Source organism: Mustela erminea, chromosome 4, assembly GCF_009829155.1.
Source record: "Mustela erminea isolate mMusErm1 chromosome 4, mMusErm1.Pri, whole genome shotgun sequence".
Classification (NCBI taxonomy): Eukaryota; Metazoa; Chordata; class Mammalia; order Carnivora; family Mustelidae; genus Mustela; species Mustela erminea.
Genome location: NC_045617.1, coordinates 16,214,556 through 16,241,995, shown reverse-complemented (window position 1 = coordinate 16,241,995; position 27,440 = coordinate 16,214,556). Strand labels below are relative to the sequence as shown.

Genomic DNA, 27,440 nt, shown 5'->3' with positions numbered 1-27,440 from the left:
TTTTGGAAAAAAAAAAAATTTTTTTTTTTTTTTTTTTTTTTTTTTGGAGGGGTCTTAGGCCACGGTTGAAAATTTTGGTCACACACCAGGATTTATGATTATGGAATAACCTTGCCAGTGCCTCGGGATAAAAAATGTTGCCGGGCTGCTCCAAGAGAATTACCTTTTCAGTTCAAGAGAATTATTGCATGTGAGTTAAGTGTTAATCTATTATCATATATATAACATTCATTCTGGATCAAAGTCCTTTTCATAGGTTATCTTCCATGTATGCCTAGAAAAAGGGCTGCAGAGATGGGTAATAAATATTAATAGTGCTTTTAGTGTCATTATTATAATTTTTATTTTGTTTACAATGTGTGTAAACCAATGAATGCATTCCTTTTATGTGAGAAACCTACGGTTCTTTTAAAAAGGCGGTGGGCGTGGTATGCCTGTCGTCACCTGTGAGGAAAGGGCTCCCCGCCTTCAAGGACACCAGCTCCCCTGTCACAGAGCTTTACCATGTTAAGAGCAGCTTTTCTGGGGCTTTGCCTTCTCCCCTTTCTGAGGCAGCCAAGAGGTTTTTATTTATTTTTTAAAATTTTTTTTACTTTTTTAAAAATTTCTTTTCAGCCTAACAGTATTCATTGTTGTTGCACCACACCCAGTGCTTAGTGCAATCCATGCCCTCTCTAATACCCACCACCTGGTACCCCAACTTCCCACCCCCCGCCCCTTCAAAACCCTCAAATTGTTTTTCAGAGTCCAAAGTCTCTCATGGTTCACCTCCCCTTCCAATTTCCCTCAACTCCCTTCTCCTCTCCATCTCCCTATGTCCTCCATGCTATTTGTTATGCTCCACAAATAAGTGAAACCATATGATAATTGACTCTCTCTGCTTGACTTATTTCACTCAGCATAATCTCTTCCAGTCCCGTCCATGTTGCTACAAAAGTTGGGTATTCATCCTTTCTGATGAAGGCACAATACTCCATAGTGTATATGGACCACATCTTCCTTATCCATTCGTCCATTGAAGGGCATCTTGGTTCTTTCCACAGTTTGGTGACCATGGCCATTGCTGCTATAAACATTGGGGTACAGATGGCCCTTCTTTTTACTACATCTGTATCTTTGGGGTAAATACCCAGTAGATGTTTTTATTTTCAACTGCAACTATTAAGAAAAAAGTAAGCTAACAATTTTGTTCATATTCTATTCTTTACCTTTGCTGACTAAGCACTAGTAACGCTTTGGGAAATCATGGTGTCCTTGGTAAGATTGGTTTGGCACATTCTGCATCCCTTCCTGAGATCCCCCAATCCCCTAAATGATTTTTTTTTATGTGCATACGAAAGACTTACTCTTTGCACTGTAGAGTTCTCTGGGTTTCGACAAATGCAGAGTGTCATGTGTACTCTCACAATATCACATAGAATAACAATGGAATACTATGCAGCCATCAAAAGAAATGAAATCTTGCCATTTGCGGCAACGTGGATGGAACTAGAGGGTATTATACTTAGTGAAATAAGTCAATCAGAGAAAGACAAGTATCGTATGATCTCCCTGATATGAGGAAGTTGAGAGGCAACGTGGGGAGTTTGGGGCGTAGGAAAGGAATAATTGAAACAAGACAAACCATAAAACAAAACAAAACTGAGGGTGGCCGGGGGGAGGGAGTAGGGAGAGGGTGGTTGGGTTATGGACATTGGGGACATTGGGGAGGGTGTGTGCTATGGTGAGTGCTGTGAAGTGTGTAAACCTGATGATTCAGACCTGTACCCCTGGGGCTAATAATATATTATATGTTAATAAAAAATAAAAATTAATAATAAAAAACAATAACACATAGAATAATATCGCCGTAAAAAAGTCTCCTGTGCCTCACCCATTCAGCTCTTTCTGCTTCTCCCCAAGCCCCTGATAACCGCCAATCTTTTTAGCATTGCTGTAGTTGTGCCTTTTCTGGAAGGGCATTGAACTGGAACCAGACAGTATAAAGCCTTTTCAGCCCAGCTTCTTTCACTTAGCAATAGGCATTTAATAATCATCTATGTCTTTTTGTGACTTGGTAGCTCAGCTCTTTTTATAACTGAATAATGTCACATTGTATAAATGTACCACATTTTATTTGTCCATTTGGCTGTTGGAGGACATCTTGATTGCTTTGGGTTTTGGGCAATTATAAATATACCCGATACACATATTTGCATGCAGGCTGTTCTGTGGATATAAGCTTCAGATCAGTAGGGTAACTATGCCAGACAGCAGGGCCCAGGTGCCGGGGACCCTGCAGTGAACCAAAGGAGCCAAGAGTCTGTGCTCCAAACACAAACACAGTAAGCAAACCAAAGTGGGTTCGTCTCAGGAGAAGTGCTGTGAAGGAAACAGAACAGGCCTGGGGGATAAAGGTACACTGTGGCCTGTTTGGTGGGACCAAGGATGAGCCTCCCCAGGCAAGCGGTCACACGGGCACCTGAACCTCCATGATGAGAGATGACTGCAGCGGTGCAAAGGCCCTGGGGGTACATGTCACTGAAGTTTGCTCATTTTAGTGGCCATCCCATTCCACGTGTGAGTGGTCACATTTCTTTTTCATCTGTTCTGCTTCTCATGGGCATTTGAAAGGTTTCCAGTTTGGGGCCGTTCCGAATCGAGGTGCTGTGAACGTTACCGCACACGTCTTTTGGTGAACATATGCCTGCGTTTCTGCTGGGTTCTACGCATCGTGGCGAGATTGCTGGCTTAGTAGGAGTGCATATGTTTGGCTTTGCAGACTGTATATTTCCAGAGGATTGTATATATGTCAGCCAAGAGTAATTAGACTGACTTACACTCCCACCGAGGTAAGGAGACGACCAGTTGTTTCCCATCCTTGCCAACACTTGGTGCTTTCTCTTTTTCATTTTCACTCTTAGGGAGACCATCACATTGGGGTTTTAGTTGGCATTTACCCAAGGACTTAGGAAGTTCAGCCCCTTTTCATACGCTTATTGATACTTTGGGGATTCTCTTTGTGAAGTGCCTATTCAAATCTTTGGCCCACTGAAAAGTAAAATGTTGAGTGGAGTTATCAGTCTTACTGATTTTTATGAATCCTGGCTACTAATCTTTATACATCCTAGATAAGCATCCTTGGTCAGAAATAACGTTTTGTTTGAGTATTTTCTCCCACCTTGTGAGCTGCCTTTTTTTTCACTCTTGTAATGGTAAGTGTCTTTTGATGAATAGATGTTTTTAATAGTAATATTGTTCAGTTTACCAGTTTTCTGCATTTTGCATCCTGTTGGAGAAATCTTTGCTTCAAGGTCATGGAGATGTTCTTGTATGTTACTTTTTGGAGCTTCGCTGTTTTACCTTTTATATTTAGATCTGTAATCTATCTGAAATTGATTTTTATGGTATAAGGTAGGGATCAAGATTCATTTTTTCCCCTCCAGTTGACCCTGTACCATTCATTAAGTGTCATCCTCTCTCCAGTGCACTATTGTCACAAATCAGGGGACCGCTTCTCTGTGGGTCTGTTACAGATTCTGCTGAGTGTGTTTTAATGTTGGGTTAAGCCTTCCCGTCTTGCTCACAATACTTCCATTTTCATTTCCTGGCACGGTGACCCGTACACTAAAATGGTAAATGGTTAGTAAATATCAACTATTCAAGGGGCAGGTCTGAACTTGCCTTTAGACAAGTGCATTTAAAGTCCCTAGGCTCAGGCTCAAAGAAAAGATACTCAGATTTCATTTTAGAAAAGACTTTACTTAACTAGTTAATTGTATTTCTTCAACATGCCCCAATATGGTTTTGGAGTCATCCTGCTGGTGGAAGTCCTAGGGATGGTCAGCTAACTTCAGACCATCCAGTCGGTAGTACTCTATCTATTCAACCATCCAGCCAGCCACCCAATAAAATTTGTTATGGGTCTACTGTGTACCAGGCATAAAGGAGAACTACTAAATAATGGGATTCCTTCCAGAGTTTCCATTTTTAATTTTAGAATATTTGTTGTTTCTTTCTTTATAAGCTAAATGCTTCTTTCTTTACAAGTTAAATACTCAGTACAAGAAGGGCAATTTTTGGAATTTTCTTCTATTGCTAAGATAGCTTATTCTATTGTAGTTATTTAAAATTTTTTGTGTGTGACAGTCTGGGTAAACAGGCAATAGGCCTAAGCATTAGAACTTTTATGTTGCTATCAGAATATTTTAAAACAAATTGAACCCTACAAAAGAAAAGTGATTAAAATTTTTTTTTAAAAAGCACATTATTTATTTTTAAAAAAGCGCACTATTAGTGGATTCAATGAGCAGTTAAATGCTTTCCTTATTTTCAGAATTTAGTGCCAGCCCCAAGACCACATCCAGTGTAATGGAGACGTGTGTTTTCTGGAGGCTGGCATTGTGCCCAGAAGGGGCCAGTTAGTTGTCCTTACATCAGATTGCACTACAAATGGGGGGCATGCTGAGGGCCGCTGTTGCTGGTACCTGTCCATCAGGGGGCCTGTCTATGGATGGTGTCTCCATGGCCGCCATCTTGCTCGGTTATGGTAGGGCCCTGGTTCACATCACAGGACCTCTCTGCTCCTTGCCTCCCCCCAGGGGTGTTCATGAGGCGTGGTGGGGTGGGCTGATGGTCTAAGCTGGGGCCAGCGCTTGGCATTAGCTGCTGGAAGGTGGGGCTGCCCCTGTCAGCTCTTTCTCGCCTACTGCTGCCTGTTTCTGATGGTTTCCAGTTCCTCCTGTTCGGAGCCCTTTGTGGACTCTGGAAGAGACAGCCAGGGAGCCGGGCCATGGCTGGCTCTGCCCTCTGCCTCAGGCAAAGAGAACAGGGTGTCTGTGCTATCGACTGTCACTTACTTGATAGAACTTTTATTTGCTTTCTTATTAGTCAACGTTGGCTCTGTTTTGTTTTTAGTTTCTCTCCTTGAACGTGTAGTATATTTAGTGAAACCTCAGCTATCCCGAGGCCACTAATTCTGCGACCTCAGCCATTTCAAACACAGCAAAGAACCTGGGAGAAGGCAGATGTGGGACTTCGAGAACCTGAGGAGCTGCCCTGCAGTTTATGTTTTCATTTCTTGGCGGGGGGTCTTGGGCTGGGGAGAGCACGTCGACTCTTCCTTGAGCCACAATTCCAACAAGCTTGACCTCCTGACTTCTTAGCTCACCAGGCTCTAGAAGCCGCACACCATGCTGCTCGCTTGAAGTACTGGGAGAAAGTCTCCTAGTGACAGCTGACAGCCTGACGGTGAGGGGTTGACAGAGAATCTATAAAAAGCTCAGAAGATTGGAGCCGTCTCACAGAAGACAGAAAGAGCTCCATGCGTGCCAGTGGCCTGGAGGGTAATAATGCAGCACAAAGGAACGTCTGCTCACAGAGCTGACCTGAGTCATTAAGAAAATACTAATTCTGTTGGTAGCCTCTGCTTCAGAAGGCAGACACATGAGTAATATGTTAGAGAGATTTTCAGAAAAAGAGGCCCAGTGTAGTTTATCTAAAATAACTTGCTTATAGAGAACCATTGTTTTCCTCAGGATAATAAGTATTTTTTTCTCTCTCTCTCTCTCTTCCTTCTCTCTTCCTCTCTCTCCCCCTCTCTCTGTCTCGCGCTTCTTGCTTCCTTTCCTGCTGTTCTCTCTCCCCACTCTTCCTTACCCTGGTCCCTCCACCTCCCTCCCCTGCCCAACTGCTTTTCCTCCCCTCCCCCGCCCCTGCCCAACACAGTGCAGTTTCCCATTTGTCTCTGAAGGACACAGGTATCCCGTGGGTTGCTGGTAAATGTTCAACAGCTGGTCCTCAGGAAACCAACCAACCAGCCAACCCTGATTTATAGCATTTGTGCCTTTTGTTGGTGTGGATTAGCGCCCCTCCCCACCACCACCACCAATTTGATCTCAGGCTACCACTGTGAAGTCACTGAGTGTGGAGCAGAGCAGGGCCGAATATTTCCTCCATATAGACCCAGTAGATGTAAGCAACCTCCGAAGTGTAGACTGGAGTGAAAGGTAATGAAGTCATTAAAAAGTGCTAAACTTTGAGCATGTATTAACTTTATTTTACTTGTCACTAACTTCCTTATATGTTTATATAATTTAATTTTCAGGGGCTGTGCTTGGTAGTTGGCTCATAAAATCCCTGGAAGGTTAACAGTTGTCTCTCGTCAGCTGTGAGCCGTTTCCAGCACATACCCAGTCCCTTGTAGCTGAGGGAGGTGACACCATCTTATCCGAGCATAACCACAATCCAACCAACTCTCCAAGAGAATCCCAGAAACCTTTAATTAAGAGAGACCCCCCCCATCCATTCTGACCTCTTCACCCGCCACTTGGATTCCATCTACAGCCAGTGAAAGGATAGTCCCAGGCTTCCGCCGCTCAGGTTTCTCCTGTCTTGATACAGAATCTACCGCTGACCTTTGCGCTTGACGGTGGACGGACACGGGCTTCTCCGCCCCAAACCATCCCTGGAATTTAGTGTCTTTCTCTGTTGCTCTCCAGCTTCATTCTCATGAAAAGAACATGATTCCTGATTTCATGATTTAGGACAAGACATGTTTTATTGGGAAAAGATTCATTCAAAGACCTCCATGTCATTAAGTAAAATCAGCAAATGTTTATTAGTGCTTGTTATGTGGTGGGTGGTTTGTAGTTCCGATTTTTTGATGAAGAGTTTATTTTACTGTTTCAACACCCATCTATAAAGGATATTTATTATACAGGCTTATTATATATTCATAGGTATGTATATATATAAAACCTATATATATATCCATATATACTCATTATATGGTATTTCTGACATTCAGAACTAATATTTTAATTTCCTATAGATAGGAAATATTTGATTCTCTTGGGCTAATGAAACCAGACAGCTTTCTAGATCTTTCTAACCCTGGGGCACTGGTGCCTTTATGACGTGGTAGAGCTCTTCTGTAAAGCTGTATTTTGGTGTGTGTGTGTTAATGTGGCAGACCACACTAGACTTCCCATATGGGGCCCTGTAGAGTGGTGGGAAGCACATGGCCTGCAGAGCAAGGCATACCTGAATCTGAAGCCCAGCTCTGTTCTGCTCACCAGCTTGTGATTCTTCTTCCTTTGGGCTATTGGGAGTTGGTGTTATGGATATTTCTTCTTTCCTTAAGAAGACTTGGTTTATTATGGGCCTCAAAATAGAAGCTCCTTAGTCTGAAGATAAAATTCTTTGTAAATCCTATCTGACATCTCTCCTGGTGGGCACAGATCTGTAACATGAAAGCAGTGGGTGTGTGGGTGCTGTGCATAATGGGTGCAGAGATGGGCTCCCGGCAAGGAATCTGAAGGGACAGTCAGGCTGCTCCGTGTCCCTAAAAGGCCAGATTCATCCAGCTTCATCAGGTGGCCAGATGTGGGGGTGAAGTCAGGTTCTCACATCCCATGCTTGGGTATCTCCTGGGTCTAGCATCAGCCATATTGCTCTTAGTGTCACTCAGTCAAATCATCTTAAGGCCAAACTGGCACTTGCTATGGCTTCCCTCTTTTTATTGATGGTGTGGTGAATCACCCCAACAGACCTGGGTTGTGTTTGTTTTTGAAGTAATTTTAGATTTACAGAAGAATTGCAGAGACACTGATGAGTTTTCCCGTTCCCCTGTCACCAATGTTAACATCCAATGTTAACATCCAATGTTGACATTTTTTCATGTACATTTATGAAAACCAAGAAGTCAACACTGGTATAATACTATTAGCTCAACCACAGTCTTTATTCCTATCTCCCTGGGGTTTTTTCCACTAATGTCCTTTTTCTCTAGCAGGACCCAATCCAGGATCTATCAGATCGCATCTGGTGGTGTTTGTCGTTGGCTCCTCTCATGTCCCACCCACTCTCAGCCACCTAATCTAGTCCCTTATACCCGCCCTGCTTTTCCATTCTCATGGAAGTGCCTGAGCTTAGCCTCAGCTACTTACTACTAACTCGCTTGTGGACCCTGGTATATTACTATTGGATTCCTGTCCCCAGATTCTCTGACCTTCTTGGGAGCTGCCCAGAACGGGCAGGGAACCATCGGAAAATGGACCCCTTTGAGGTAGCTCAGACCCTTCCTGGCTGAAAGCTGAGCTCCTCACAGCCTCTTTTCTAACCCTTCAAACATGATTTTGCACTACTTCCCAGATTCTACTTTGGCCCTCTTCTGCAGACGGGGGGATCTCTTGGCAGCCTCCCTAACATTGCTTCCTATCTCACAGTTGCCAACCTTGAGTCCTGCTGTGTGCAGGAACTATGTTCTTTCATTATTTATCTTACTCGGTCTTTAGGGCAGTACCTATGAAGGAGACCAGTTAGAAACTGAGGCATAGAAACGGGTGTAACTGGCCATGGTCACACAGCCAGTATGTAGTTGAACAAGGATTTGCACTGAGAGAGTGTAACTGTGGACCTTAAGTTCTTGAGCACTCCAGTCTCTCGTCTCAAATTCAAGATGGCCCCGTGAGTTTTGCTCATGCCATTCCCACATTTCTTCACCAAACCCTTCCATTTTTTTAGTGAGGATTCTACTCATCCTCCAAAGCCAAACTGAAATCTCATTTCCAAGAGTTATTTTTTTCATTTTAGACTGAAATCAGTTTGTTTACCCAGCCTTCTTAATACTTATAAATCAATTAGAATAAAGGCTTTATCTCTCAGCTGGCACTTACCATATGCTTCCTGTGTGTGTGATTTCTTATGGGTGTGCATCTAATCTTCCCAATTTGACTGTAAGCTCCTAGAGAGTGGGAACTTGGTTAATTTTTTATTTTATTATTTTTTTAACTTAAAAAAATTAACATATAATATATTATTGGTTTCAGAAGTACAGATCTGTGACTCATCAGTCTTATATAATACCCAGTGCTCATTACATCACATGTCCTCCCTAATGCCCCTAATGCCCATCACCCGGTTACCCCATAGGAAATAAACAGGTTTGCTGGAGGGGGAGGTGGGTAGAGACTCCAGAAAACCTGTTTATTTCCTATGATTAAGAGCCTCTTATGGTTTGTCTCCCTCTCAGGTTTTGTCTTATTTTTTCCTCTCTTGCCCTATGATCCTCTGTTTTGTTTCTTAAATTCCACATATCAGTGAGCCATATGATAATTGTCTTTCTCTGGTTGACTTATTTTGCTTGGCATAATATCCTCTAGTTCTGTCCATGTCATTGCAAATGGCAAGATTTCAGTTTTTTGATGGCTGCATAATATTTTGTTGTGTAGTGTGTGTGTATACACACACACACACAATATCTTCTTTATCCATTAACCTATTTATGGACACCTGGGCTCTTCCATAGTTTGGCTATTGTGGACATTGCTGCCATAAACACTGGGGTGCACGTGCCCCTTCGGATCACTACATTTGTATCTTTGGGGTAAATCCCCCTAGTGCAGTTTCTGGGTCATAGGGTAGCTCTATTTTCAACTTTTTGAGGAATCTCCATACTGTTTTCCAGGGAACTTTGGTTTATAATGTATTATGTCATCCAAAAAGTCCAGTGTACAGTCTCTGTTGAATAAATGTTTTAAGTGTGATTTCCTGGAATATCACTTGATAATAAATAGTGAAGAGTGTCTCATTCTATTTGAAAGATAATATTGATGGCTCGAGCTTTGCTTATGGAGCTGCTGTGGCATTGAATCACTCTTGACCAAATAAAACCCAAACCAACAATAATAATGGGCATCAGTGTTTATTTAGATTCTGGGCTCAATTCTAAGGCCTTTCCCACATTAACTCTTTTTTAAAAAATATTTTATTTATTTATTTGACAGAGAGAGAGAGCACAGGCAGTGGGGGCGGCAGGCGGAGGGAGAGGGAGAAGCAGGCTCCCCGTTGAGCAGGGTACCCGACGCAGGACTCGATCCCAGGACCCTAGGATCATGACTCAAGCCAAAGGCAGTTGCTTAACCGACTGAGCCACCCAGTGCCACCACCCCCACCTGCCACATTAACTCTTCATCCCTCTTAACAAGCATCTGAGGCGCATATTTTCATCAGTCCCATTTTAAAAGGGTAGGAACGAGGCACAGAGGCACAGAGAGATCAGTAACTCACTGAGATACACAGAGGAGCTGGTGGGCAGGAAGGACTGTCCCCTGTGGGCTGGATCTCCTGGGTCTCCTTCAGTGGGGTCACAGTGGCCTCAGAACTCACCTCTTCTTTTTGTGAGGTCAGAGGTCATTTACAAAGACTACAGAACTTTGATGTGCTGAGTGTCTTTTTTTTTTTTTTTTCTAAGTGAGTTCATTGCCAGTGTGAGTCTTTATAAATCTTTAACTTCTTGCTCTTTAGGACTGCTTAGTAACTTCCTTTGTAATACAATACTTTACCAATTAAAAACCCAAATAAAGGCAAGCTCCCAAGTGTGGAGGATTTCTAAATGCAAGGAAGTTGCTCTGGCATTTTCTGGGTGGGGATTTGGTCCCCCCAGGACCGGGGGTGGGGGGTGGTAGGGCATTATCAGAACTCCTACTTTGTGTGTTTTCTCTGTTCTAATGCTTAATCATTTTACAGCATCTAACCCTGTGTTATCGGGTCACCATAGCACATGGCTTCTCACTCTGCTAGGTTTAAGGCTGGTGTTTTTCTTAGAATCAGTTAAAATAAAACCTGGATGTCATACCCGTGGCCTGTTTTGGGTAATGCGGTTTAACCACAAGCATACCTCTGGTATTTGGAACTGATGTTTGGCTTGCTGGTTGCGATTGCTCTGGTGGGTCCCGAACATTCCAAGGTTCTCTCTCTTTGGCAGCAGGATCCCCACAGCTGCCACACCTAAGTCATAAGTTCCTCTGCTCAAGAAGAATTCACAACTCCACTGTGGCTTTTTAGAGTACTGGCCCGACATGCCTCTGCCCTTTTCTTTTTTTTTCCCCTTTCTTGTAGGTTTTTCCTTTTGACTCATTACCTGGTTTTTTGGGGAAGGAGTTCTCCTGATAACAGTGAATAGGAGGGACCCTGTCGGGCTCTAGGAGGTGAGGGGCTGGGGCCGGCGGGGGTTGGGATTGAGGAGCCCATGCAATGTTTTCAGCCACCCTGTTGGCTAATCTGGACAGAACAGTGTGGAAGGATGCCCTCTCTGCAGGGGTGCCCCACGGCCTCCTTGAGTTACCAAGCCAGCAATTGCCCCTAAAAACTAAGCTTGAGGCAGGTCACCCTTGGTACAATTTGTGTCTGGCTCCCTCGGCAACCACCTCTTGTCTTTTTTCCAGCTTTGCGGCTTATCATTCAGTCTAACTTGGCCTTTCCCCATGACTGTAGGTCTTGGTGTCAAGAGATGACAGAAAAGCAACATCCTGTTTCTATCTGTGCGATCTTTTTTTTTTTTTTTTTTTTTAGCTTTTATTTATTTGAGAGAGAGAGAGAGAGAGAGCAGGAGCAGAGTTGGGGGGGAGGGGCAGAGGGAGAAGCAGACACCCTGCTGAGCAGGGAGCCTGAGGTGGGGCTCCATCCCAGGACCCTGGGATCATGACCTGAGCCGAAGGCAGACACCTAATGCGCTGAGCCCCCCAGATGCCGCACTCCATGCGGTCTTATTTAAAGTGCCGAGGAGGTAATTGGGCTCAGTAATTGTGACAGCTTCCTTAGTTTGTTTGAAGGACTTGTTGGTCGAATGCATAATCTGTTTCTTCCTGTGATGTTTAGGTGAATCAGTGGATTCATGTCTTGGAGCCGGCAGAGGTTTGTGATCGTCTTCAACTCGTTGCCATTCAGACACACTCTTTCATTTCATAGAAACGAGATGTTCTTTTAAGTGTTACTGGGAGTGAGACCCATGGAAGGGCAGGCCCCTGTCATTGCCACAGAGGTCCGTCTAACAGAGGACTGGAAGGAGGGGCTGAATCAGGAGACTCCTGTGCTGTGGAGGACCCTGTGGGGGAGGAAGTGGGCTTCATACTGACCGATGAGACCGCCCTGGGAAATGGGAAGCTGGATCACTAGGAACAGCCAATTATTTAAGGCAGTCCCACCAGGCAAGTAGCCCACGTTGGCCCTGTGTGTCAGCCAGCCTTCGGCTTCTGGCTTCCTGTGTTCCTAACTCCACGTCCTGTTCGCTGCCTTCTCTGTACCAGAAATTCTAACGTCCATGTTACCCAGCCTACAACTTAAACCTACTTCCCAAGATCTCTCTCTGGGTGGTTTTGTTCTAGAAGTTTCTGACTCCACATTGCCCTCCAGACACCAGTAAGCCAGCCTTAACACTCAGTGGAAAGGAAGCGGGCCTTTCCCAGATGCCGTGTGACAGCCAGAATGGGAATGAGCTTCTGCTTCAAGAGATGCATCTTGGGGATGCCTGGGTGGCTCAGTTGGTTAAGCAACTGCCTTTGGCTCAGGTCATGATCCTGGCGTCCTGGGATCAAGTCCCACATCGGGCTCCTTGCTCGGCAGGGAGCCTACTTCTCCCTCCGCCTCTGCCTGCCATTCTGTCTGTGCTTGCTCTCTCTCCCTCTCTCCCTTTCTCTCTCTGACAAATAAATAAATAAAATCTTAAAAAAAAAAAAGATGCATCTTGAAAGTTCTGGAAGAACTAAGATATACTGCTTCTCTCTCTACCTGTTGTTGTTTCTGTGAAGCAACCTGGGAAGAAGAGATGGAAAATGAAATGATAATTTGGGCCTATATATGGGTCTTAGTGGCACCTTCAGGCCAGGTTTATATTGGGAAGGGAACTATCTTGGTAGATAAGAAGTGAGAATTCTTGCCAGTGTGACGGAGGACTCGCCTCTCTCTGTTGACAACACGGGGTCATGTGTGGAGTGTCCCGGGTGATAGAGCTTTTGTGAACATGGAATGGTTTCATGCCTAGGCTTTTTTTCTCTTCTCCTTTCTGTGCATTCCTGTCCCTGTCTTCCTGGCAGAGGGAGCTAGAGTGTGGGTTGGGGGAGCTACCTTAATGGGACTGATCAGACCTACATCAGAACCCCAGAGGCCCACCTGTCCAGTGACTCTCCTAGTGAGGAGATGGGGACAGACCTCACTACCAAGACCGCATTGCCAGCCAAGGAGATGGGCTTCTCTTTGCGGTCTATGTCTTCCCTCTTTTCTGGGCAGTTGTCCAGTTGCTCATCAGTCTGATGTTTTACCTTACTCATGAACATGCTTTCTGCCACAATTTGAGTGCTGTGACCATCATCTCCTAGAGGGCTTTATGTGTGTGTCTCCTGACCCCCGTGTGGCACCTCACCACCCCAGTAGATACTGTGGGGCTTTTGTGTGGAGGTTTTGTGTCCTCCTGTCTGTCTGTGTCCTGTGATCGGGGATAGGCACCATATTGGAAAGGCTTACATTGACCAGTCTCGGGCCCACTTGGGATCCTTGTGGGGAGACCTAGGTGAAGGAAGCATCCAGATGGCCTGGCTGATAACCCAGCTCATGTAGAAAGGCTGGAGGAAACACCACATGTGGGCAGGGGAGGGTGTTGGGGCCACAAGGTCAATGGGAGCCCTATGTGGGATGACGGAGAGAGGCAGGACCAGCTCAAGGATCTCTGGGTGATCCCTGGAGGGGAAAGGAGTTACAGTGGTGGAGACTTGTTACTCTCTTAATATGCATGAGCCTCTTTAGCTCCCTCCTTCAACTTCAACTTAAGTCAGTGCAATTCATTCATAGACCTACTGGAAACATCTCAACCAAAGAAATGGCTGTGTGTCTGACCTAACCATGTAATAGACGCATCACCTTGATTGCTCTCTGTTTCCTCTCTTGTTTTTTGGGAATCATTAAAGATAAGATTATACCTGGCTTTCAAAATTATCATGGCAATACAAAATTCTGTGTCCAGAAATACTACAGAGGATCTTTGTGCCATTGGTTACCGTGTGAGTGCACTGAAGTGATCACCCAAGAGGAGAGTGTGGCTCCTAGTGGTTTCTCTCCAACCCCGACCCAGCTCAGGGAGGTCTGGAGGCATCCACATCTGATATGCGGATTTTCAGATCTTACAGGTGACTCATCATTCACAGAAAAGGAGAAAAATGAGATCCTCTTGGAGGTACCTCTCGGAGGATGGGTTCCAAACAGTGGATGCCGCAGGCAGGGCGAGCTCTCCAGGGAAAGCCAGCCAGCTGCACTTGTTCGCTTTCTAGAGTCTGCCTGTTACTATGAGTGCAGTCCTTTTCAAAGCTCTGTTCTGCTTCCTAAAATACCCTCCCGATTCACTTCCTCTTGAGATGAAGAGAGGCCTGTGGGGTCTGCCTGTCCTAAGAGTAGAGCCAGCATGGGGAGGCATGGGAAGAGACCCAGGGAAGAGGGACCACCCACAGAGGCCTTCATCCTCACAGTGAGGAGGATGGACTACCCTGTGTGGAGAGTCCCAATAAGTGTCTAGACCTGGGGGCTTGGCCACAGGGGCCTTATCTTTTCTTTTCTTTTTTTAAAGATTTTATTTACTTATTTTACAGACAGAGATTACAAGTAGGCAGAGAGGCAGGCAGAGAAGAAAAGGGAAAGCAGGCTCCCCACTAAAGCAGAGAGCCCAATGCGGGGCTTGATCCCAGGACCCTGAGATCATGACCTTGAGCCAATGGCAGAGGCTTTAACCCACTGAGCCACCCAGGCGCCCCCACAAGGGTCTTTTGAAATGGAAGCTAACTCTGTAGCTTTACCATTTGTTAGTCTCTGAATCTGAGGTGTTTGTCTCATGTTAAGCCTTGTTGCTTTTCAGACTGTTACAAATAATTGGTTCTATCCACGGTGACTCTTACATCCATGAGATGAAACAAGCTTATTAGTATTTTTAGAATAGGCGTGATGAAACCCAAGAATAATGCCAACCATAGTGTGAGGAAGATGTGGTTTGAGTCACACTGACTGTGCAATTGGGGAAATCACTTGGCCTCTCTGTTCTTTGGTTTCTCCACTTGTCAAATAGTGGGTAATGAGATGTTGTGAGTGAACCAAGGTGTTCTATGTAATAAAGCGTTTATCATAGTGTCTCGTTGATGGTAAGCGCTCAGGAAATGTCAGCTGTTTCTAGAGTTGAGGCAGAGGAGTAGCAACGGAGAAAGGTCTGGACTGCCCCTCCAGCTATGTTACTGTGGACATAGGACAAGTCTCAGTTTCTCCATCTGTCAAAAGGGGTAATTTTAGTACTCCCTCCATGAAAGCATATCACGAGAGCTACACCTGGTCATGTTTGGGGAGAGTGCTTTAGTGAAATGCAAGCCTTTTGGGGTGTAAGGTGTGGGGTAGTTTTGTATCTTCTGCGGGGCTGCGTACGGTGCTCTACATTTGCAGATAAACCTCACGAGCTCCCAAGTTCGCCTTTGGTTGGTTTCTCTGCGGCAAATGTTGTCCCAGCCACACAAGCCCTTCTTGGAGTAGCTGCTTTGAGTGTGTGTCTTGAGGACCTACCTGGGGTCCCTTCGGTGGGTGACACAGGGAACACAGTCTTTGTAATAAGCTCCTTGATGTGAGTGACATGAGGATGATTGCAGAGGTTTTTAGGACTGTCACCAGCAGTGTGGCTGGGGGAGTAGCGTGTGGAGTGGGCAGACTGCAGGTTTGAATTTGAAGGAAGCCTGTTCGGAGCGGTGCGTTTTTAGTGTTGAATAGTGATCCTGGACCACATCCGCAGGTGTAAGAGGGGCTCTGGGTGAAACAGGATGTGACAGTGATACTCTGCATCATCACTAGGAAAATTCATCAGTGTCCACATTCTTGTCACCGTGCATATGAAATAAGGACAGAATGTCAAAGTTTAGGTTGATTTGGGTGACAGGAAGGTAGAGAAACCACAGCTTCTCCCTTTGGAAGTAATGGTCAGATTTAAATTTAGAAGTAAGTGTGGTGTGTGTGTGTGTGTGTATTTTAGGTGAAATCAAGTGTCTCTATCTTCAGAATTGCAACTCTTTTAATTACTTTTTTTTTTTTTTTTTAGAGAGAGAGAGAAAGAGCACATGCAGGATGGGGAGGGGCAGAGGGAGAGAGAGAACCTTAAGGCAGGCTCCACACCCAGCGCGGAACTGACTCGGGGCTTGATCTCATGACCCTGAGATCATGACTTGTTCAGAAATCAAGAGTCTGGCGCTTAACAGACTGAGCCACCTAGGCGTCCCCAGAATTGAAATTTTTATTCCCTCTATTTTCATCTATTTGCCAGGAAGTAGCTGGCTGCTTCCAGCAAGGCTGCGTTTTTAGGAGAGATTCTGGGTGTGCATTGCCTAGCCTGCCACGCACCCGAGCTCCTGCTTGGCGCAATGGATATTTGTGCTTTTTCAGGGTGAGTGGTGGGGTTGCCAGTGGGCCTCTTCCTTCCTTTCTGCTCTGAGATTCAGGTTGTCCCGAGAGGAGGCATTTTAAAAGTATGGCAGAACATTTGAAAAATCTTGTCTTGAATACTTAACTGTGAATGAACATAGTTCTTTTCTGTCGTCCTAGCTCTTCCCTTTTTGTCCGCTTCCCGTTCCCCAGGTAGCCCACTACGAAATGGTTTCTGGCACGTAATGGTTTTCTTGCTTATAACTTAATTAGGAAAAACAACACATATGAACCTAGCTGTCTTGTTTCCGGATATAAGAAGATGCTCTGTCCTTCGCCTTGATTGTAGCATGCTGGAGAGCTGAGCCGCTGATGTTGGCTTGGAGTCTGTGTGAGCTATCTTTCTGACAAACAGAGCACGCTTGGAGTGTATCTTTGTTAAGATCTTTCATTAATGTGACTTGATTTATTTTGGATTTGGAGCTATGACAGGTTTTCTTTTTCATTGCTTCTCTAATTTAAGACTTGAAATAAAATTACTCTGTGCAGTAAATGGTTTGCAATATGTTTACCTCTTTCTTCTTCTTCTCCCATAGCAGTTGCTAGATAAAGTGAGAAACACGATGCTGGGGTAGAATATGAATTAGTTTTTTAGAAGTGCTATGTCTGATCTGGGTTGTACCGCTAACTAGCCTGGGTGCAAATTATATTAAAGAAAAAGAAAGCTTGGTTTTGTTACTTGACTGAATTCAGCCACTTTCACCAAATCAGTTGGTATGTATAGATCTTTAGGTTATGGTCAAAAACAGAATAATCTTAGAATGGTGGCTGAAGGTGCACCCTGTCCTTCCAGACCTGCTGGGTTTGAATCTGGCTCTATCAACTCCAAGCTGGGTACCTTGCTCCAAATATAAAATAGGAATAATATAGGTGTGTACCTACGTTACAGGGTCACTGTGATGAGTAAATGAGATGATATGGTGTGAATGTAGTGCAGAGTATAGTACCTTTCACCAAGAAAGCACAATATAATTGTAGAACTCCATAAATACCCACTTAAAGCATAAATATTTGGCTGGTTTGTGGATTATAGCTTTTCCTGATTACTGTGGTACCTTACATTTTTCACTTTTGAAAGGGAGTGATTGTTTTTTTTTTAATCTGAGTTATCTTGGACTGTTAGCAAGCCACTGTGGCTAATGTTAGTTATAAATTTCAGTTGACTTTTCTATAGTACAGTTAGCCTGAAAATTATAAAAAAGGAAAATGAGTTGGGGAAAATGGGTTTATAAATCCAACTGTAACTCTCTACCTTGACAGAAAAGAAATAGAATGGAAAATAAAATTTTGCATTTTGTTTTAAGAATTCAGGCAAGTTCAATGTTCAGAAAAGTGCTTCCACATGTCATGGTGTAGAGTCATTACAGACCTAACTGTCTAACATCTGAGTGAGGGTTTCTACCTGAATCATCAGACTGGGGAATTTCTTGAAATAAGTAAGCACAGCATAGAAAAGATTCAGTGGTTTATATCAAATTCATATTGAGGCAAACATTTACAAGCCTCTCAATTTAATTCAATTTAACTTTATTTTTTAAGCCTATTTATTGTCAACAACTTAGCAACATCCCTTAGTGAAGGGATGTGCTGTGGTGTAATGCTCATCTTTTGACTCTTCACACATTTCTCTCATTTTGAGTGGTCCTTTTTGATGTCAGGGGAGCGATTCTTTGAGCTTTCGAAGAAGAGTTGTCGAATTTGACAAGCTAAATTGGGTATTTTCTCTTTTGATCTAGATGGACTCAGAAGTTAATATCTGTACTCTCCAGGAACTAATTTGCAGGGGTGGTGTCATGTCAGAGTGTTGTGAACACCACACCTGGTGAACAGGTGTCCCAGGTAGCATGTGGTATGTGATGCTCATCGTTGTGCCTGTTACGATGTCCAGCTGCAGTGGCTCATGCATGGAGTGTGGGAGCTGTCTTACTCACAGACTCTGCCTCTTGCTCAGGGGCAAGTCTGACTTCTGTTGGGTGAGCACTTCCTGTCACCTTCTGATGAATATGGATGCCTGGCCCTTTGTCCCCTCCCCTGCCTCATTCCCCTTGTGACCACAGGGTGTGATTTACCACATCTTGCATTTGGGTGACATCCACTTGACCTGTGTTTTTTTGCTGTTGTTGTTTTCTTTTTTTTTTTTTTTTTTACTATTTTGAGAAAATCTTTTTTTTTTTTTAAAGATTTTATTTATTTATTTGATAGAGATACAGCGAGAGAGGGAACACCAGCAGGGAGAGTGGGAGAGGGAGAAGCAGGCTTACTGCCTGATATAGGGCTTGACCCCAGGACTCTGGGATCATGACCCGAGCCGAAGGCAGATGCTTAACGACTGAGCCACCCAGGTGCCTCTTGACCCATGTTTTGAGCTTTTTTTCTGCCCGAGATGTGGCTAAGAGAACCCCGTTTTGTGTGCGACCCCCCACTTCCGGTTTAGGTCTGTTTTCTCCACTGGAAAGAAGGGCTCCTTCGGAGCAGCCACAGCCCCATTTTCTTCACTGTTGTATCTTGGAGCACACAGTAACTCACACACGACAGGTGCCCCAGAGGATGGGTGACTGAGTTAATGGATGGATGACTTTATGCCTTTGGCCCAGCTGAGAGACCAGTAAGCAGGAAGTCATGGTCCTGACTCCCCCAGCAGGACTGGAATGGCCACTTCCCCTTTCATACGCTTGATTCCTTGTCTGGGCCGCCAGCAGCTTCTCTCAGCCGACCGTGCCACCTGTGGTTGGGTCTCGGCTGTCACCCTATGTGGCAGGCCTTTCCCCTTTCCACTCTAGCTTATTATTACCCTTCCTAATTTCTAATGTGTGTGTTTTTCACGCCCTTGCCTCTCAGTGCAGCTGGGGTGTTATTTAATGTAATTGGGTTTTGTTTTGTTTTTTTAATGTAACTTCTTTCTGTGTCACTTTCTTTGTGTAGGAAATGACCAGTGATGCTTCCTATCGCATAGGCTCTGGGGGGATGCAGGGAGTGGCTGCCTGGGAAAGGGCCTGCGGTAGTCTTTTCTGATCCCCGAGTCACCCACCCTGTCCCGTGCACCTGTGCAGCTGCCCCCGCTGAGGCCCAGGCCATCTCCCCCATACTCTTGACCCTGCCAGCCACCTCATGCTTTCCTGACTTTGTTCAGCTTGTCAGGGGGACCCTCCTCACAGCATCCATTGGAATCTTCTAGCGACAATCCACTGTCTCCCTAGCACTCTGCTTAGCATCTGATGAAAAGCGCACATCAGTGAACACTTGTTAGTTGGAAGATTGTGAGCTGGCCTCGCCCCGTATTGGAGGCTCTAGGCTGCTGCATGGTGGCTCTCCAGCCTCCTGCCTGTGACAGGAACCGAAAGATCATTTATCATTCTGGCAACTGGAGACAAATCAGCTCGCTGTGTCAGTCCAGATAGGCTAGGAGTGACCCCAAATTTTCCCAGCTAAAAATAATAACATTGTATTTCCCACTCAAGCTGTGTAACCAGTGTTGACCTGATGTGGGGGTTCCGCTCCTCAATGTCACTCGGGGACCCAGACCCATGAGGCTGCATCTAGAAACATGCTTCTGTAATTAGCAGGCCAGGGCGAGGACCCTGAGAGACACCCACTGACTCCAAAAGCTTCCACCAGGAAGGGCACCCATCGCTCCCACCACCTAGTTCATTGGCCAAAGCCAGTCTCACTCCACATCTAACCTTAGAGGGACCAGCCAAGCCTGAAGGGGCCACTAAGATACTTGTGACCAGAGAGAGATTTTGCTGACAAAGAGAGTGTTTCCTAATCGTTACTGTCACTCTTCAAATGGATTGTTCCATGCCGCATCTCCATCCTCATTCAAAATAATTTAGTCTGTGAGAAAAGGCATGAATCCCAGGAAGCTTCACAAATGGAGTTTTCCTTCCAAAGCTCTGAGGAACTCATCCACTTTGAAGGAAATAACTATCTGTCTGAAGAGAAAATATCCTAAGTAATCTAGAGCTGGGCCTCCAAGGAGAGTGATTCACATGAAAAGCCCCTCGGTTGACTCATTATTTTATTGGGCTTTTGCTGAGACCTTTCGTGTGTTCAGGGTTTATATGGCCTTTAATCCACCGTAAGAAGCATAAACAAGCCTCTGGGGACTGGCCCTTCTGGGCTCAGTCCTGAGCTGGGAGCTGGGGTTCTAAGGTTAGGTGGCAGAATGGCTAATAAAATGACGGCAGCCTGAGGGAAGAAGCAGCAAAGAGAAGTATGCCAGAGAGTAAGCGAAGGAGAGAGCAGGTAGGGGAGGGCTTCCCCCAGAAGATTCTCCAAGGCTGAGAAATCTGCTCACCTGAGGTGAAGAGGAGGGGCGTGGTCCAGAGATGGTTCCAGGCCGTAGCGCAGCCCAATCGGGAGACACAGAGGGTTCATATCGTGAGAACTTTGCGGGCCAAGTAAGGGAGTCAGAATTTTAAGTTTAGTTAGAAACCACAGACACAGGGGAATGAGGTGGTCAGTTCAGAATTTTATTTTTTTACTATTACAAAAGTGTATTGAACAGAAAACTTCAATATTAGAAGGTACACGCCTAGGATTTTTATCTCCTAGAAAAAAAGGTGCTGTGAAGTGGGAGGCACAGAAAGAGTGGTTGTCACTGGGTGAACATGGCTGTCACCTGTGCTCCCGCCAAGGCTCTTTCCCCCCTGTCCCCATCATTCCCACATAGTTCCGTCGCCTCCTCCCCACACGGTCATCCATCAAAAGAATCATAAAGGGACCAGATCCCCTTAGTACTCCTTGGCCTCATCTGCCACCATTTAATTGTGACCATAACTTCTGGCCCATAATTTTTTTCATCTCAGGAGAGGAATTTTGCTTATAGTGTCTGCTCGGCAAGCTCAAAAATGCCTCGAAACAAAATGCCTTGAATTTTTAAATTTAACTTATGCTGGATTTGTTCACTACTTCTTACATGCCTTACTTCTTGGTATGATTTACATTTCCACAACTAATTACTTTCTGTTTTAAACCTCAAGTTCTATTTTACACCGAATACCCGCATTTAAATCTGATCATTTCCAGTATTTTTTTTTTCCACTCACACAGAAAATTTAGCCATGTGAGAAAACTGAAGTGGAATGTTATACTGTAACATAGACTCAGTCACAGCAGAGAGAGAGAGAGAGAGAGAGAGGGAGAGAGGGGTCTGATTATTCTCAGGGCTTGTTTGTTTCATTAGGTGGTTGCTACAATTCATTATCTTGTCAAAATTTAACTTTGTACATATGGATTTAAAGCGTGAAGTGTTTCTAGTTTAGAACAGACACATCTGCTGCTGCTTTTGTCAGTTTTGTGGTGAGATACTCTGTTCATTCAAATCTTTCTTCTTTTGGTAATAGTTTAATCCGATGGTCACACAAACGTTTATACGACACGTTCAGAAACTTGGAAGTTATGTTCCTAAATGACTTGACGGCAGATTAGAATTTTGAAAAGTGCGGTGTGGCTGCTGTGTGGGGAATGGCAAGTGGCAAAGGTCGTGAAGAGCTGGAGGGGGCCGAGGGGGACCAAGATGTTAGCGGTGAGGATGTGGCAGGGTGTGCCGATGGGGTGTTCTTTGGAGGTAGGATAGACGGGACTTGCCGGTGGAAGGGCGTGATGTCCAGCAGGAAGGTGACAGTGGTCCTTTGCTCAGGACACGCTGTCCAGGTGGGCAGTGCACCTGGGAGACGGGAATGGAAATCAGAAGCTTGGCTGGTGATGAACAGAACAAAGGGAGCCGCCTTCCCTTTGCTCAATACTTTGTTCGCACACGAAATTCCCACTCCTTTGCGCTCATTTTTCTAGATATAACTGAAATCAACCCTTGAGGGTCTGTGCAATCCCTTCTCCCCAAAAGTGCCAGGTGCAGAGCGACAAGTTTCCAGTGTTTTGCGCTCACTCCCCATCCTCCTATATTTCTTTTTGTTGACATAGCACCCACTCAGACAGAGGACCTAATGCGATAGAGAAGATTTGCAGTGTTCTTTGATGACTTAATTGACATCCTCATGCCATTTTTCATGGTCACAGTTATTGGATTTGAGGGGGACTCTGGTCTCTTGATTGGATAAGGAAGACACCTGGGTGTCCCTGATTAAATCTAGCAACAGTTCTAGCCTCCTCGTGGAGGGCTAGAAAAATACCCAAGTCTCATCTGTAATATATTACCACACCATCTTGTATGACAGGGATTTCTGGCGACGGCTAAGTTCATCATGTTGATATCGATTGTTTTAACTTCTCTTTTTTAAAAATTTTTTATTTTTTAAATTTCTTTTCAGGGTTCCAGAATTCATTGTTTATGCACCATACCCAGTGCTTTATGCAATATGTGCCCTCCAACCTCCCTCTCACCTCCCCTCCAAAACCCTCAGATTCTGGGCGCCTGGGTGGCTCAGTGGGTTAAAGCCTCTGCCTTCGGCTCAGGTCATGATCCCAGGGTCCTGGGATCGAGCCCCACATCAGGCTCTCTGCTCAGCGGGGAACCCACTTCTCCTCTCTGCCTGCCTCTCTGCCTCCTTGTGATCTCTGTCTGTCAAATAAAAAAACAAAACAAAACAAAAAAAACCCTCAGATTTTTTCTCAGGTCCATAGTCTCTCATGGTTTTCTCCTCCTCCATTTTCCCCCAACTCCCTTTTCCTCTCCATCTCTCCGTGTTTTAACTTCTCTTGCAGTGGGAACATTTTCTGACTTCACATTCTAGGTTACTCTCATTTGGAACCTTTAAAACTTTCCTTCAGACCAATTTCGAATGTTTCCTTGTCCCCACACAATTCTGGATAGAGTTTGAAAGCCATAGACACCTTAACATCAACAAGCGTAGCTTGGAACTGTAATTCTGGCTGGTTCTCTACTGACTCTTTCAGCTACCACCTCTCTAGTGGGGTTGAACTGGATCACACCAGTCTGGTCTGGGTTGTCGTCCACTCCCCTCCCAGACAAGAAGAGGTCCCGGAAGCTATAGGAAGGGGAAGGCCAAGAGGGTGCCTGTTCAGCAAGGCTCCTAACTGGACCTTAGTTTCCCATTCCACTTGCACATTAGAGGGAAGAAAGATGGTTTTGGTTCAAACCACCTGTAGATCAAGCTGCCTGACCCAGGACAAATCCTGTCACCTCTCCAAGTCTCCATGTCCTCATTGTAATAATAGCACCTGCTGCGAGGGTCGAGATGAGCCGTAATTAAATTCTTGATGGTAGAAGTTATTGGCATGGTGCCCAGCACAGTGGTACTACAAATAGGAACTATTATTATTTTGAAAAAATAATACCCCACTTGGTACTTCTTGACCAGACCTAGGACCATGCTTTGTGATAATTTGGCTTTTACACAAGTTTCTTAAAGAAAATATACACATTGACTCTAAGTCACTCATTCGTAGCTGATTTATGGCTTGAAACTTTGTCTTTTTATTATTAATCAATAATAGTCATAATAGTCTCTGCTCTGGGACTGATTTACTGAATCTTAGCGGGTGTAGACAGGTGGTACTAAGCAGTCATCTGGACAGAGGCCAGGAACCCTGAACAACCACTAATAAAACTTACATTTTGAGCTCTGCCAGCAAAGGCATTGCTCAGATGTGATAAGGAATTTGGATCAGGACCCATCTTTCTCTGGCCTGGGTCTGCTCTTGACTTCCTCAGACTGATCGTAGCTCTCGCTGGTAAAGCACACAGAATAAGGCAGACACAGTGTGAGGCACAGGACATATTACTTAATCCTTTGGGCAGCCCAGTGAGGACTATTCTTACTCAGTCCCGTTTTTTGGATGAGGAAGTAGAGGCGCAGAGAGGTTTAGGTCACATGGCGAGTGATGGGCGGGGCTGGGACCAAGCCCCTGGTCTGCCTGGCCCCAAGTCGGTGTTCTGGAAGTAACTATTCCCACTTGAAGGCAAAAGTGACGTTGGATATGCATTTATTGAGAGCAAATATTTCATGAGGGGACAGCAATGTGCAAGGAGGTGCCTGAGGCCCATGGAAAAGGACCCATTACCTATGGTACCCAGTGTTGCTGGGACTTCATCTTGGAGGACAAAAGGGAGGCAGCCAGACTTTGTTGTGTAGAGATTCTGGCTTGGGGCTCTCTCCTCACTCTTACCACTCTGCCTGGACACACTGTAAATTCACGACGATGAACTGGAGACAGGCCCTGCGTGCACCAGCTAGCCCAGGCTGGCTGCTCTCCTGTTCCCTGAGATGCCAGAGGCAGCTACGTTCCGCAGGCCCCGCCTCAGCCTTCTGGTTTCCCATAGAGAAAACGGGGACAGTTGGAGGGCCCTCCCAGGGCCCCACGGGCTCGTGTGCCCACACACATTGCTCACTTCCTAGTGCGGCGGATGAGCTGTCTCCAGCCCAAGAAGGACCCTCCCTTCTGCAGGGGACTCCACCCTTCTGGTCTACTCAGGGATATTGTTCTGGTAACTTTTCCTCACTTTCCTGCTTCATTCGTTCCCCGCGGAGTATAAACATGCTATTATTTCTTCATCCCTAAAAAAAAGTCTAGAATCCTTTCTTGACCCCACTTCCTCCTGTTAGCTAACAACCTTGTCCTTCTCTTCAAAACAACTTGAGAAAGTTTTCTGTGCAGCGGCTCCCCACTTTTGCAGGGGATACCAGCCAAGACTGCTCATGGATGCCTCCAGTTGGACCTAACTCCAAAACCTGCATATACTGTGTTTTTCCCTTCTGTGTTCCTACCCGTGATAAAGTTTAATTAATAAGTTAGACACAGTAACAGGTTAGCAACAATAACTAGTAATGAAATAGAATGGTTACAGCAGCATATTGAAATAAAAGTTTGCGAGCATGGTCTCTCTCTCTCATGATACCTTACTGCACTGCACTCAGCCTGCTTCTTGTGTGGTGTGATAGTGTAATGGTGTGAGCCTGTGTGATGAGATGAGGGGAGTGACCTAAGCTTTGTGATATAGTGCTAGGCTGCTCTTGAACTTTTGCTGCTTGGTCAGAAGGAGGGTCATCTGCTTCCAGACCAACTTTGACCACAGGTATTTGAAACTGGAGATGGTGGGTAGGATGGCTGCTTTCTTGAATACCAAACCCAGTCCCAGTCTCCTACTGTGTCTGGAACTGACTCTGGGATTCTGCCTCAGCCGTGTTCCAAAGCTGCTTTGTTGAGTAATCGCGACTTCCCTGTTGCTCAACCCAATGGTCCAGTCTTGGTCCTTGTCTCACTTTCATAGCTTGGCACAGGTGATCTCATTCCCTCCTCCTTAAGGCATGTTCCTCTTCTGGCTTCCCAAGCACCAAATGCTCTCCAGTCACTTTGCTGGTTCTCCACTTCTAATTTTACCTACTGGAGGCCTCAGGGATTAGCCCTCAGCCTTATGACAATAGCCAAGTTATGGAAGCAGTCCATGTCCATTGATAAGATGAATGGATAAAGAAGATGTATTTATATACAATGGAATATTACTTGGCCACAAAAAGGAATGAAATCTTGCCATTCGCCATGGACCCAGAGGGTATTTTTCCAAGTGAAATAAATCAGAGAAAGAGAATACCCTGAGGTTTCCCTTGTATGTGGAATCTAAAAAAAACAAGACAAATGAACAATAAAACAAAAGAGACTCATAGATACAGAAAACAATCCAGTAGTTGCCAGAACAAGGTGGGGATGGGGAGGGAGCAGATGAAGGAAATAAGAGAAGGGGAGCAGAAGCTACAAACTTGCAGTTATAAAATAAATAAATAAGGTACAGGGATACAATGTAGAGCATATAGGAATATAGTTAGTAATATGTAATAACTTTGTATGGTGAGGGATGATAGCAACATTTACCATGGAGATCACTTTGTAATGAATATACATGTTGAGTCACTGTGTTCTATGCTGGAAACTAATATGATATTGTACATCAACTACACTTGGGTAAAAAAAAATAATCAAAAAATTGCTTGGTACTAGATATTTACTGTTCTTTAGCATCTCAATGAGTCAAGGGGGAAATCTGCTCACTGAAGTGCTCATGCACATTGAATGTAGTTATTGACAAGAAATTTCTGGGTGAGATGGAGCCAGTTCATAAATACAGTAATTGATCCAAGAGGCTGTCTCATTGTCTCTCAATCAATGAAGGCAAGAGTTATAAAAAGAATATATTTCTACTTTCCCTCACATTTTCTTTACTAACACAGCTAGAGAAGTTTCTATTTATAGCCCTTTTCTTACATAAACCTGCACGACCATTTTATCTCCAGTTCTGGGTCAATTTCAAGAAGAAATTAAGTATTCATGGCGTTACACGATTTCCTTTTATTCTTAACGTCAGTATCCTAGAAAATGTGTCTAAAGGTAGTTCTAGGCCTAACTATTTTATTTTGGTGAGAGCTTCCATTTATTCACTTGATAAAAAATTCACCATGCAGGTACATGGGCCGGATAGGTGTGAGTGTTACAAAATAAGACATAGTCCCTACCCTCAAGGACCTCTTACTGTGGTGGTGGAGACAACAGATATATACATCTTGATGGGTTTTAGGGTTTTAATGTGCTAGGGATCATGATGGAATGTAATGTGCCCATGACTACAGAGCTGTGGGAGGCCAGAGGACAGGAGATCCAGGTCCTAAGAGGACAGGAGATCCAGACCCAGATTGGGTCATGGGCAGTGGGTCAGCCCGAATGACTTTCACCCCATCTTCTGATGTGCACTGGGTATCGAGGATGGAGGGCCCAAGATCCTTCAGGCTGGTCCCTTTCTGGGCTGAAGAACCCATCTCCGTGAGTGGAGAGATGGGATTCTCCTGGTCTGTGTTACAGAGGCCGACTAAGAACCGTAGTCCTGGTAGACCTTCACTTTCTAAATAAGAGCATCTCCAAGGCCTTCCAAAGGGAATCTTCATAATATACCATCATTATGCCTGCCGAACTACTAGCTGGGCTGCTTGGAACAGCCTAGAGGTTGGCAAGGATTTGTGGTCATTTGGGGTAACCGGGTAATCATAAATCTTCTACCTTGCTTGCCTTTATGACAACTGAATTAGCTTGCAAGTGCAAAGAGCATTTGGGACTTGGGATAAATCATGTGATTGGACACTCAACAGACAATTATGGAGTGCCCACTAGGTGTGAGGCCTTCTGTCTCCTCTCTCATTGATGTCAGAAGTTAGCAGACTGCAGGGCATCAGATTCTTAAATCTAATTAATTTCTGTTCCAGAGAACTTTTGATTTTGGG

At 44.8% G+C, this 27,440-nt stretch overlaps 1 protein-coding gene and 1 long non-coding RNA gene across 3 annotated transcripts in view; one reads left to right on the top strand and one right to left on the bottom strand.

Annotated features, from left to right (window-relative positions):
* PPP1R14C (protein phosphatase 1 regulatory inhibitor subunit 14C) overlaps positions 1-27,440 on the top strand; it is an 81,735-nt gene that overhangs the window by 15,113 nt on the left and 39,182 nt on the right. The window lies entirely within an intron of this gene.
* LOC116588066 lies at positions 6,551-10,133 on the bottom strand. The gene is made up of 3 exons (XR_004284769.1): positions 10,051-10,133; positions 8,658-8,725; positions 6,551-6,676 (listed from the first exon to the last, which is right to left on the bottom strand). It is a non-coding gene; the product is annotated as an uncharacterized LOC116588066 (long non-coding RNA).